General features: G+C 38.1%; 1 protein-coding gene across 34 annotated transcripts in view; it reads right to left on the reverse strand.

The window, feature by feature from the left end:
- Positions 1-12,595, reverse strand: part of DLG2 (discs large MAGUK scaffold protein 2) — a 2,604,243-nt gene that overhangs the window by 276,882 nt on the left and 2,314,766 nt on the right. Inside the window, exon 1 of one of the 34 annotated variants that reach the window (XM_074304622.1) lies at positions 5,240-5,594. The exons of 31 other annotated variants lie outside the window; for them this stretch is intronic. The gene's annotated coding sequence lies outside the window, so the exon portion shown is untranslated. Of the gene's footprint in view, positions 1-4,714; positions 4,855-5,239; positions 5,595-12,595 lie in introns of those variants that run through there. 2 more of the 34 variants (XM_074304616.1, XM_074304618.1) reach the window with 2 other exon arrangements.

Raw genomic sequence — 12,595 nt, forward strand, 5'->3', positions numbered from 1 at the left:
GCTTCCCTCCCCCACTATCTTTTCCTTCTTCATACCAAACATTCTTCATTACTTCAACTATTCCTCACAACATACTTTTGAGTGTCTTCATTGATATAGTGTAGTGAGATGAGCATTTGTAATTCATGTCATAAATGTGGTACTTCTCATAAGATCTCAGATGCCCTACCCATTACTCATAGTACATCAGCACCTGGTCCAGTTCCCCATCCCTTTACAAATGAAACTGAGTCTCAGAGTAATGAAGTAACTTTCTTAAAGTCATCTTGGTACTTGCAGAGCATGCTGGTATTCTGGCATCCAGACTGCTAGTCCAGTGTGCTTTTCAGTATATTGCCTGAGTATTTTTTAACTTTTGGTATATCAAATGCATTTTTTTGGTGGAATTGAGGCAAAGAAATTTGAGAAATATGCTTCAAATTGGCATAAGAGAAGAAAAGAGTGAGTAAAAAATTCTTCATATTCCTGAACCAGTTTTCCAAAGCAACTTATTTATAACAAGCATGAGGGGTTGGGCTGAGATGGGAAGATGGAAATGGGAGAAATCAGCAGAGAACTGATAAGGACTTAAGATAATTTATTAGACTAACTTTACCACTGTTGGGAAACAAGTATTTTGAGTTCATGGTAATAGTGGAAAGCTCTGGAGTTTCAACCTACCTCTGACTATTAGGGACGAAGAAAGAAAAGTACTTCCTTATGTGAACTTTGCTAAATGCTTTTAAAGCATTACTCTCATTTGATCGTCACAACTTTGAGAGGCAGATGCCTCCATTCTGCAGTTGAGGAATGGAAGGCAGACAGGTGGAATGACTTACCCAGAGACATAATGCTACTAAGTGTCTGAGGCTGCATAGTAGATGGAGTGCCAATTGCATCATCTTCTTCAGTTCATATCCAACTTTAGACACTTACTAGCTGTGAGACTTTGGCCAAGTTACTTACCCTGATGGCCTCAGGTCCTCACCTATAAAATAAGCTAGAGAAGGAAATAGCAAACCAGTCTAGCATCTTTACCAAGAAAACTCCAAATGAGGTCCCAAAGAGTTGAGCATAAGTAAAAACATCAATGAACAACTTCCTGACTCCAGGCCCAGTGCTCTAACCACTGTGAATCTTGCTGCCTCCATTATCTATATGGCTTTGGGCAATATGCTTCACTTCTCTAACTTCTGTTATTTATGCAACAGAAATAGTAGTGGATTCAAAGTCCGAAAATCTAGGTACCAATCTCAGCTTTCTTCCTTACATCTATGTAATCTCCTTACAAATTACCTCATCAGGGCTTGAGGACCAGATGGTTCCCACCAACTTCTAATCCAATCAACCTGTGAAATAGCCCAGGTTTGTTTTATTTTGTTTTGTTTGTTTTTTGTTTGTTTTTTCCCTCCTTCATTTGCAAGATATGTTTTTTAAAAGGGGGGGGGTAAGATTTGTTTTAATATTTATTTAGCAAGCAAGATGTAATTCTGTATAAGTAAAATATGGATTGGAGACCAAAGTGTGGATCAGTTCCTATTTACCTTGGGGATCAGGCCCTGAAGATTATGGATGAATTATTAACTGTTATCAATATATGTCCATTCTCCCTATTTTAAAATCAGGTCGAGTTTTTCTTTCTTTTATTATATGAGACTCTGGAATATATTGAGAGTTAATTAAAGGCAAATTAGTGGGTAATAGTTTTTGCTCTATTATGTGTCTAGTAAAAAAAGTATGGCTCAACTGTAACAGACAGCTCTTGGTAATTAATAAGAAAGAAACACATTTTTACCACAAATCATCCTAACTATGTGTTTCAAGAACAGGATTTTTATTAATTTGATGACTTAATGCTTTCTATATAATACCATTTCTAGAGAGCAGAAATTCTAATAAGGACAATTGGAATGAAGTAACATTCTGGTTACAAAAGTCCCCAAATAATATTTCCCCAAACCTTTATCATTTCATTAAAGAAATTAAGATCTATCACTCAAAGTATGAAATTAACAATCCTTTTCCCTTTAGAAGATATATACATATATCTTCTAAATATATATATAAATATATTTAAAATGCTCTTTTAATGGATTCTTGCTATAATTTATATTTGTTTATTATAGAAAGAACATCTATCAATTGGATAGTGTCTGAAGGAAGACAACCAGGTTGGTAAAGAAATTCAATTACATGTCATATTAGAAAGAAAAAGGAATGTTTAGCCTGGAGAAGAAAAGATAGAGTTTGGGGTGGGGAGTAGAGAGACAGTACATGATAGTTATCTCCAGATATTTAAAGAGCTAACAGATGAAAGATAAAGTAGACATCCTACTTTGCTCTAGAAGGCAGACTAAGGAGGTATGGGTATAAGATACAAAGGAAAGCCTAGATATAGGTTGGGTGTCAGGGCCATTTTCCTAATTAGAGCTATTCAGAAGTGAAATGAACAGCCATGGGAAACAGTGGGCTTAGCCTCATTAGAGGTCTTTAAGCAAAGGCTAGATGACCAACTTGCATACTTTAGCTTAAAAAGAATTATTTTTCAGTTATGGGTTGAACTTAGGGGTTCTTAGATTTTTTTAATGTCATGAATGGACCTCCTTTTCAGAATAAGGTTTGTAAATGCAGGAAATAAAACATATGGAATTACCAAGGAAACTAGATACATTGAAATTCAGTTCTCAAATTATTATTATTATTTTAATTCACAGACTTCCTCCTCCTCCCAGGTTCAGAATCCATGGGTAACATATTCCTTAGGGTCCCTTTCAATCCTGAAATTCGGTGAAATTTAGTTGATAATCATCTCAGTGTGCTAAAACACATGTTTTAATGTGTTATTGTTCCCAGGGCTTACTGGATCATCCCCCCAGAGGAAGAGAAAAGAAAAAGAAACAATCACCAAATGAGGAGAAATTTAGTGAATTCTGCTTGACTACAAGCACACAAACAACACTGAATCAAAACCCAGAGGTAGTCACAAAATGCATTGTCTGCCCTAGTGTGTTTCCTTTTGAAAACTGAGTAGAATATAAGTCAATATTAAAGATGTCCCACGGATACTGTACAACTTTTTCAGGGGCATTCAGATATATTAACATTGTTCAGAATATTCAGTGGTATGGATTGGACTTTAAAGCAATACCAGACATAGGATTTTTAAATGACAGTTCATTTGAAATTGAAGTGATCCAGCAAGTTTTCTTTCTTAAATCATATTACTGCATCAGATTCTTCCTCTCCATCCCTTTCCCCTTTCTTTTTCCTCTTTTTGTATTAGTGAGATAAATATAAACAATTTTACAGGCCCATTAAGGGGCAGGTGCTTGCTAAAAATTACAATTTTGGATCCCCAGAGTTCTCCTATAATGCGCTGTTTCTTGGTAACATAGGAAAGCAAACTTATTCTTAGCAAATCTTACTCCTCCTGCCCCCCTCCCCCAACACTTCTGGACACAAGAAAGTCTTACATATAATATACTCCATATTTTGCATTTCCTAAATTTCCAGTTCAGATTCAGAGGATTTTGAACTGGAAAAGACCTCGGAACTCATCATTTCCAGTATTTTACATTTTACTCATGAGGCAACTGAGGTTGGGGAGAGATGAAACAATATACTCAATATGACATATTTAGGTTTTTTTGTACATAAGATAGCAAAAGGAGGATTCTCATCCAGATCCTTTGACTCTAAAGTCAGTGTTTTTACTACACACCAAAATAAATGGGGGGGGGGAAGGTGGAATTCATAATTCTCCTAGTTCTAATGCTATCATTAGAAAAAGCTGTCAATTCACAAATAGAATACCTTAAATATTGACTATAATTGAGTAAAATATATTCACCTGCTAACAACTTCTTTCTCCAAGTAATACTACCACCCAACTGGTTCCCTTAGCTAAAAAGATAACACTATTGTCTAAGCCCCTTAAAAAAAAAAAAAAAAAAAAGCCTGAGGATGGGGGTGGGGGAGATGCCATCTGCAAAGTGAAAATAAACACCACAGAATGGTTTGAAGTAAACAGTTTGGACAGACAACTAAGGTCTCAAAAATTCAATAGCCTCCTTCCAAATGACAAGGTAGATGGGAACTGCACCCCTCCCCTTGCATTTGGAATTTGGAGGAAAATGCATTTGATATATATTCTTTCTGGTCCCTATCTCTCCATCTGAGACCTTAAATCATTCAGTCACTGAAATCAAAGAACAAGGGCTACATTCGCACTTAATGTTTACCAGACTCCAAAAGGGGCAAGCAGGAGAGCAGTGGGGAATGATGGTCGGCCACAATGTCTCCACCTTCCCTTCTCCTAAACCAGGGAACAAATACCGCAGGCTTCCCTCCACCTTCCCAAGAGAGCTCAATGATCGGCAAAGTTCCCACCAAAGACCAGCACTCCCTGCAACCTCCAGACTTCCCAATGGGAAAGGTCAGACTAAAAGCTGGGAGTCCAAGCAAGAGGGAAGAGTAAAGCGACGAAAAGATTTGTAAGTTACTGTAAAGAGCACGGAAACTCCTTCTCCATCTGCCCATAAGGTTGGTGGTTTCTACGAATTTATCTCCCCCCCCTCCTCCCCCCCCCCCGTGAGCCAAGTCTTTCTTTCTTTTCTTTCCCTCCCTCTCACATATCTCACCACCAGGCATGCCAAATGCAAATAATTTCTTTTCCCCATGATGCACACACACACACACACAAACACACACACACACGCCATAGGACTGATGATACCGTTAATTCCGACAAAGTCAATTATTCACAGTCCCTCAATTCTGTTGCACACAAAAGCTTTCCCTGTGAACCTGGCATCCTAGCGCTCGGGCTGCGTTGGAGTCAGCTCCCTGACTGCTGTAGAAGTGCCTTAATTTGGAGCTTGGAGCTTTTTCTAATGCCGGGGTGGGTGGGTGGGGGGAAGAACCCACTCCTCCCTTTACGTGACTTCTTTCTGCCACGAAGAAAACCAATTTTGTGGCAGAAAGACTCGCTCCCCAGCCTCTCTGGAGGGATAAAAACGGACAAAACGACAGCTTAGAAACTTTAGCGAGCCATGTAGTCTTCCAGGATCAAAGTGAATAATTGATCCCCGCTTTCATTACATCTTGACCGGGGATTTCTCAATAAAGGCAAATCATGCAATTTGCTCAAGCCCCCAAACACCGACCCGCTTCTATGGCAGCAAGTGTTGAGTCCAAACTGTTCGGCAGATTCCCGAAGCTAATTAAATAACAAGGATAATCTCAAAGCCGCATCACTCACCCAGCACAGAATGATTGGAACAAAAGCAGGGAGCAGCGAGCGAGCACACAAAACGCAGCTTCTCCGGATTAGCTAGGGCTCCACGCTCCCGTCTGCCGTCCGGTGCACGCTCGCCTTTATAACTAAGCCACCCGACAGCATTCACTTGCTGAACCTGATGAATTATAAAACAGTCCCTCCTAGACTCTCATATTTTACATCACAGGGGGTGGTCATGCCGCATCCCCGCTGCCTGTGTACACATATTCCCTTATAACTCATCCTGATAAACACATCAGCACTGGAAGCAATGACAGTAATTGGTGTTCGGGATGTACAAGCACAAACCAATAGAACACTTTCCCACCACCGGCACCCATGCCCCATCCCCACTCGGCATTCATGGCACCTTGTTAAGGTGGAACGATTAGACGTAGGTGAAGGATGGGGGAAGAGAGACAAAACTTGGAAGAAAAAGCTCAGATCTCAAATGCAGCTGTAGTATATATAACCTGGCAAAGGCAGAAGCTTGTGATTAAAATCCCATTTGAGCCAATAGAGGAAATATTTACTAAAGTGCCTACTATGTACTCTGTGATCCAAGAAGACAGGAATAAATAGAATAAAAGAACACCAGAGGAATCCAAGAAGTTGGGTATCTTAAGTTTCTCACTAAAAACTGCTTTGAAACCCAAGTTTCAGAGAGGTTCTCCAAGGTAATACAGTTAGTTGAACCTAGAGCTTCTGATTCCAAGTTAAAATCTCTTTCCATTACACTGTGGTAGCGGCAACCCTCTTCGAAACAGTCTCATGAGGAAGACAAGGCATGTATGTACTCATATAAGGTAGAATGGCAGCCAATATAGGAGATACGAAACCAGATGAAGTACCACGAGGGGAAATATTGGCTGCCCAATTCTCACACTGGGCAAGTAGGGAGCACAATAGATAGAGGGCTGAGTCTAGAATCAGGAAGATTCATCTTCCTGAGTTAAAATCTGGCCTCAGACACTTACTGGCTGTGTGACCCTATCTGCCTCAGTATCCTCATCTGTAAAATACAACGGAGAAGGAAATGGTAAACTACTGCAGTATCGTTGCCAAGAAAACCCAAAAGAAGAATTGGACATGCTCAAAATGATTGAACCATGACAAAAATTCTCACCATGGACCATAAAAATAAGTGGTGATTATTGCAGATGAAGGGACTGAGACAAAGGTTAGCCCCTCTAGCCTTTGTAAACTCTATGACAGTAAGACTGAAAGGCTGTATTTTTGACCTTTCTTACTAAGATGGAACTCAGCAAACTCTAACATGCTATTGAAAAGGAATCTTCTTATTGATATGATCAGTACCATTGCTATTGACAGGCAAGATTTCTGATTCTGTTAAAAATCAGATGAAATAGAAATGTTAATGTTATGTCTTTAACATCTCCAAAGTATATTCTAACTCTTGGTGGTCATGAGAACATAGATTTAGAGCTGAAAGAGACCTTAAAAGTCATCATGTTTAATCCTCTCATGTTACACAGATGAGGAAACTGAGGTACTTACTGAGATGGTAAGTATATGACTTACTTGGATTCAGAAAGATTTTGTGGAATAAATGATTGTTTCCAAACTTCTCTGAAGGGATAAAAATTAACAAAATGGCAGCTTGGAAACTTTATTTATTTTTTTAAAGCAGCCTTTCAGGATCAAAGGGCATAAATGATCAGAGTTTTGTTTCATCTTTAAAGGGGATTTCTCATTAATGACAAATCATACTTTTTGTCAAAGTCCAACCAGAACTGATGTTGATGTTATGTCTGACTTTTTGACAGAGTCATTTCTAGACTAGAGTTCATTTTGCAGATGAGGAAACTGAGACAAATATAACAAATATAACTATAAGGATAAATAACTTTGCCCAGGGTCATACAACTAAAGTTTCTGAGGAGGCCAGATTTGAACTCTAAAAGATAATATGCCTTCCTAACTCTACGGTCCGTGCTCTAACCACTGGACCACCCAGCTGCTGTGTTTTAAGGTAGTTCTCCTTAAAGGGAGTGGTATACTGGAAGAGTTCCTAATTAATATTTTTCACAGAGTCTATTATCTTGTCAAACTATAAGGCAGCAAAACAAAGGTGGAAAATAGAATTGGAGATTTCCAAATACCAGATAAGTGCATAAGGGAACCTTTTGGTGGGGTGGGAATGGGAAACTTAAACATTGCTTTTTTTTTTTTTTTTTTTTTTTTTCCTGATCAGCTCCATTCTATTGTTAGTTTTTAATCCAGAATACCCAATTTAGTGTTCAAGATTTACAACAATAAAAACCACACAATCAAGAAAATTTTACTAAGCATTTCCCAAGTGCAAGGTAGCACAAAATAGCAGCTTAGAATGTATATGCCATTGTTATATTGTTTATCCTTTGTTCTGGAAGAGGGTCGTTATAATAAGAACAAGAAGAGGGAGGACAACTGTAGCTCAGTTTTCTAGCTAGTAATTCTAGAAGGGTGTCTATATACTTCGGAACAACACCCCTACAAAGATACCTTATGCAAATATTATTCTCAAACCTAATTCACAGATGATGATATTGGGACTCGGAACAGTTAAGGAACTTGTCCATGGTCACATAGCAATTAAAAGTCAGAGCCATCTTTAAATCCCTTTCTTCTAACTCCCTGCTTCAGCAGTCACCAAATACTCTCATTTTAATCTCCTCTGACTGAAACATCTTCATTTTTTCCCTCTTCACTGGTCCTTTCCATCTGCCTACAAACATATTTAGGTCTCCTCAAGCCTTCTCTTAACTCTTACAGCTCAACTACTCATTTCTATTTTCTTCTTTTTCACTGTTAAACTTTTTGAAAAGGCTATCTATATGTAATGCTTCCTTCCTAATGGTCTACCTTCTCCTTACTTTTACCAGTAAGACTTCTACCTCCCTGCCTCTCAAAACCTTCAGTGATTCAAGGTTGCTTTCTGAATTAGAAATGGAAGGGGAATAGGAATTGAATCTATGATTTCACTGCGTTAGACAAATCCTGAGTAAGGAAACTCCCTCTAGTGGACATAGATAAGCGCCATTTTTGCAATTTACAATCTTAGCTCTTTAGCAATTTCTTCACATCTATCCACCTCAACCCTTAATCCCCAATATCTACCCTTCCACTGTGCTCTCTGGAATGTCTGCTCCATAATTAACCAACTTCTTTTTAACATGAAGCACTTTATTGTTCCCTCCTTCTGGTCCTCAATGATACACAACCCCCTCAGCACTTTTCCTCAGCAAGCTTTTGATTATCCTTTCTCCTCTCATTCTTAACTCAGGTCAGGTGAGGGTGATTGGAATACTCTGTGTTCCCCTTTGGTACTCTCAAATTCTCCCTTTACTACCTTCACTAAGTAACTTCTCCTCTTGAGGTTAACATTATCCAAATTTATCATCTAATCCAGATTCTATTGGCTATTATCAACAGACCCTCCTACCCCACAGGAAATCTCTTTTCCTTCCTTAAAGAGTTGTGTCCGGCTGCCCAATTAACATTTTGCTAATAAATTAATCCTCCTTGGAACTTTGTGTCTCAGTTTATCTTAATCTGATTGCAAGAAAACCATCAGCAATTATTTATTCCTTACAGAATATGTACCCGAACTTCTGCTTTGAGGAAGTTTCTTGGATAAAATATGCCAAGCTATTAACGTATACATAATTTCTAAGAAAGCTGTTGCCATTTTTCCCCCCATATTGAGTTGGAAAATGGCACTTGGCTAATCAGTTAAAATCCAGATTAATAATTATTGTAAATAGTAATTGTCTCTGTTTTGGCCAGAAAACCTGAGGATTCTCCCCTCCCAGACTGATTTTTTTTTGACCAGTTCAAAGAGGCCATTCTTTGCCTCAATTTTGATAGCTTTAATCACCATTGCCTCAATCAAACTGAGACTTTTCAAGGACCTAAGCTTAAAAAGACCAGGGGCACCTTCAGTCATCCTGGTTTATGTCTTGCCACTCAACTTAGGAGGAGAGAATGAAGCATGTGACTTTGCACAGCCCTTCCTCTCTTAAATACAATTCACTTGCAAGTCATGGTCTCACCTTCCAGGTGTCATGGCCCTCTTTGAGAACAAAAGACAAACATCAGCTAAGTGTCTGGCTCAGTTTCTCTTTCCCCAGTTTTCAGATCTCATACTGGGGGACTTTAACATATATAGTGATACCTCTTCAAATATCCTAACTTCCTAGTTCATCAATATAATCATTTTCATGATTTACTCCCCTACTCTACCTCAGCTACACTCAAACCATACCTTTGACTTTACTGTTGTGTACAAATGTTCTGGTTCCTTGTTCATGAATACTGAAATTTCTTTATCTGATCATAATCTCACCATTCCATCTTTCACTGTCTTGCAACCTCTGAAGCTGTTCTCATGTGCATGATGACTTGCATTCCATCTACCCCTCAGTTCCTTCTTAGGCTGTTTCCTCTATCATGGTTATACTCTCCTTTCAGTGTCTCTACCTTTTATCAACCAACTCAACTCTATCCTCCCACATTGATTTCCTTTTCTGCTTGTCTCATTACTCATCATGCCTTGCTTTGCCTGGATTGCTGCCAATATATATATGCTTTTCTTTTTCTTCTGTTCTGAATGTGCTGCTGAACAGAGCTGGAGGAAATAATGTAACTGTGCTGGCTAGACTTACTACAAATTTATGTTTTCTGATCTCAACTGGACCCCAACAGCGGCAAGACAAGTATTTTATCCCTTCCTAATTGATTTGCTATCCAAACCTCCATAAAAGTTGTTACAAATTTCCTTGTCTCTCCTGAAGCCTCCCACAGGACCTCCTCTCACAGTCTCACAACAGAGGATCTTACCTCATGCTTGACCATAAATATTGAGACCATTCCTTGAGATCATTCTTTTATTCTCTCCTCCTCACTCATATTATTTAAATATCTTTTACAAAAATATTCTCCTTTGCTCTAATTTCAGATGAAGTGATTCTTCTTTTTGTAGAAGCTAACAATTCCATTCCTTTTATTAACATATTCATTCTCTCTTTTATCTGAAATTTCTCTCTATTGCTTCTTTTCTTGCTATTCACAAAACTTCTTAATTCAGAAAAAAAAAACAAAAAAACTCTCACTTGATGTAACCATTCCTGTAAGCTATTGCCCTATATTTCCCATCCCCTTCTCAGCTAAACTTTTGGAGAAAAGAGTTTACATATGTACCAGATGCCTCCATTTCCTCTCCTCATCTTTTTAAAGTTCTTTACTATCTCCCTTCCAAATTTCGGTTTCCAATTGAAAACTGTCTTCTCCAAAGTTACTCATGATCTCTTATGAGTCCAGTCCTTTTTTCAATTTTGATCCTCCTTCACAGCTCTACAGCATTTAACTCTTTATCATATATTCTTATTTCTAGGTGATTGTGAAAATGCTCTTTCCTGATTCCCCCTATCTGTTTGACTCCTCAGTACCATTTTCTAGTTCATTCTTATTAACTATGGCTTTTCCTAAAGGGCCTGTCCTGACTCCCCTTCTCTCTTCTTTCTATACTCTCTAAATTAGAGAGTTAACAACTCTTGCTAATTTGATTGTTATTTCTAGACAAATTATTGCCAGGTCTATATATCTAATTTTCATCTCTGGGCTGAGGCAAAGGCAGCCATCTCAACTACCTCAACTTCTTTCACACTCACTTCATATGCCTCATATATATGTCATTTCTATCTTCACAACATCTTCCATATATTCCTCCTTCTCTATACTCACATAGTCATGACTTAGATGCAGCCCTTCACTGACCATTGTAATGGTTTTCTGGTTGCTCTCCTTATCTCAAATCTCTCTCCAATCTAAGGGAGTTTCCTAAAAAGCAGATCTGATTATGTTACCTCTCTCACCTCCCTCTTAGCCTCAATAAATTCCAGTTGTTCACTGTTTCTCCTAGGATTAAATGTAAAGTCTCTGCAATTTAAAGATTTTTACAACCTACCTCTACTGTAAAATTTCAGTATTTTTATACTTTATTCCCCTCCACCCATTTAATTATCCAGCTTCACTTGCCTACTTTCCCACACAAGACATTGCATTTCCTGTCATGTTTCTTTTGCCTTGGTTCCTCTCCCATGCTTGGATTGCTCTCCTTTCTCACCTTTTTGCTGGATTCCTTTAAGACTCAGTTCAAATTTCCTCTTTATCCCCTCAACTGCTAATGGGGTCTCCTTTCAGACTTGCTTTCCTATCATATGTATATACTAATTTACATATTGTCTAATCCATATGAGTTTTATGATGGCTTTGAATCTCAGCAAACATCTCCTGCCATTAAGCACCCTAGTAGATTTTTGGTGGATTTGAACCTACAATGCTTTATTCAACATGATCTGAAAAGATACATCTCCAAAGTTATCAGACTGAAAAAAGTAGAATATTCATATTCCTACCTCATATTAATATAGGAAAAGATTCTGGTAGAGGGTCACTTCATCTCTGCAAAGTAAATTTAAATGTTGTTTGCAAAGGTATTCAGGACATTATGGAGCTTCACTGTCTGCCATCAAGATACAATTTCAATGTCTCATCATACTGTGGAGGTGACCTTGGCTTCTCAAAGGCTCAGAAGCTATATCAAAGCCTGCCAAATTGTAAATTTGCCAAGAGAATTAGCCCTTTTTCTGTACATGGTTGTCCTAGGGAAGCCTAGAGAAGCTTAATATATTCCTATGATATTTTTTTTCAGTTTGATATCTGAAGAGACATATCTTTTCATAGTTGATTAATGTATAGATGGCTCATATCAGCCAATAAATGATGATTTTCCTTTTTGGAGGTAAGGTAGAATGGAAAAAGAAATGAAAGGTATCAAAAAGATCTGTTATGATGAGAAGTTTGTCACATGCCATTTACAAAGGCTATGGAGGGAGCACATAACAATGGTAGAATGCAAAATATTTGGAAGGAAAGGTAGTTAGTTGATCTTCTATATACTGGCAAATTTTAAAGTATATGGGGAAACATTCTCTTCTTTCTTTTTATGTTTGCCTTTCCTAGTTTGGCTCTAGCCTACTTTAAGATTTTTTACACAATACTTCTCTTCATCCATTCTAGAGGGGAGCCAACCTATCTTTACTGACATTCTACCTGCATGCCTTTGAGGAACAAGTTTTCTGGACAGTCTTCCTCAGAGAGACCCTCTCTCTTCACCTTTGCCTATCTAAATCTCTAGACACCTTCAAGGCTCAGCTTAAATGCCAACTCCTATAAGAAGCCTTTCTTGATTCCTCTCCATTCTAATGCTACCCTGACAAAATTATCTTATATTTTCTTTGTTTCTATTTGTATTATTGAATTAATCAATTCACT

Source organism: Sminthopsis crassicaudata, chromosome 3 (genome assembly GCF_048593235.1).
Source record: "Sminthopsis crassicaudata isolate SCR6 chromosome 3, ASM4859323v1, whole genome shotgun sequence".
NCBI lineage: Eukaryota > Metazoa > Chordata > Mammalia > Dasyuromorphia > Dasyuridae > Sminthopsis > Sminthopsis crassicaudata.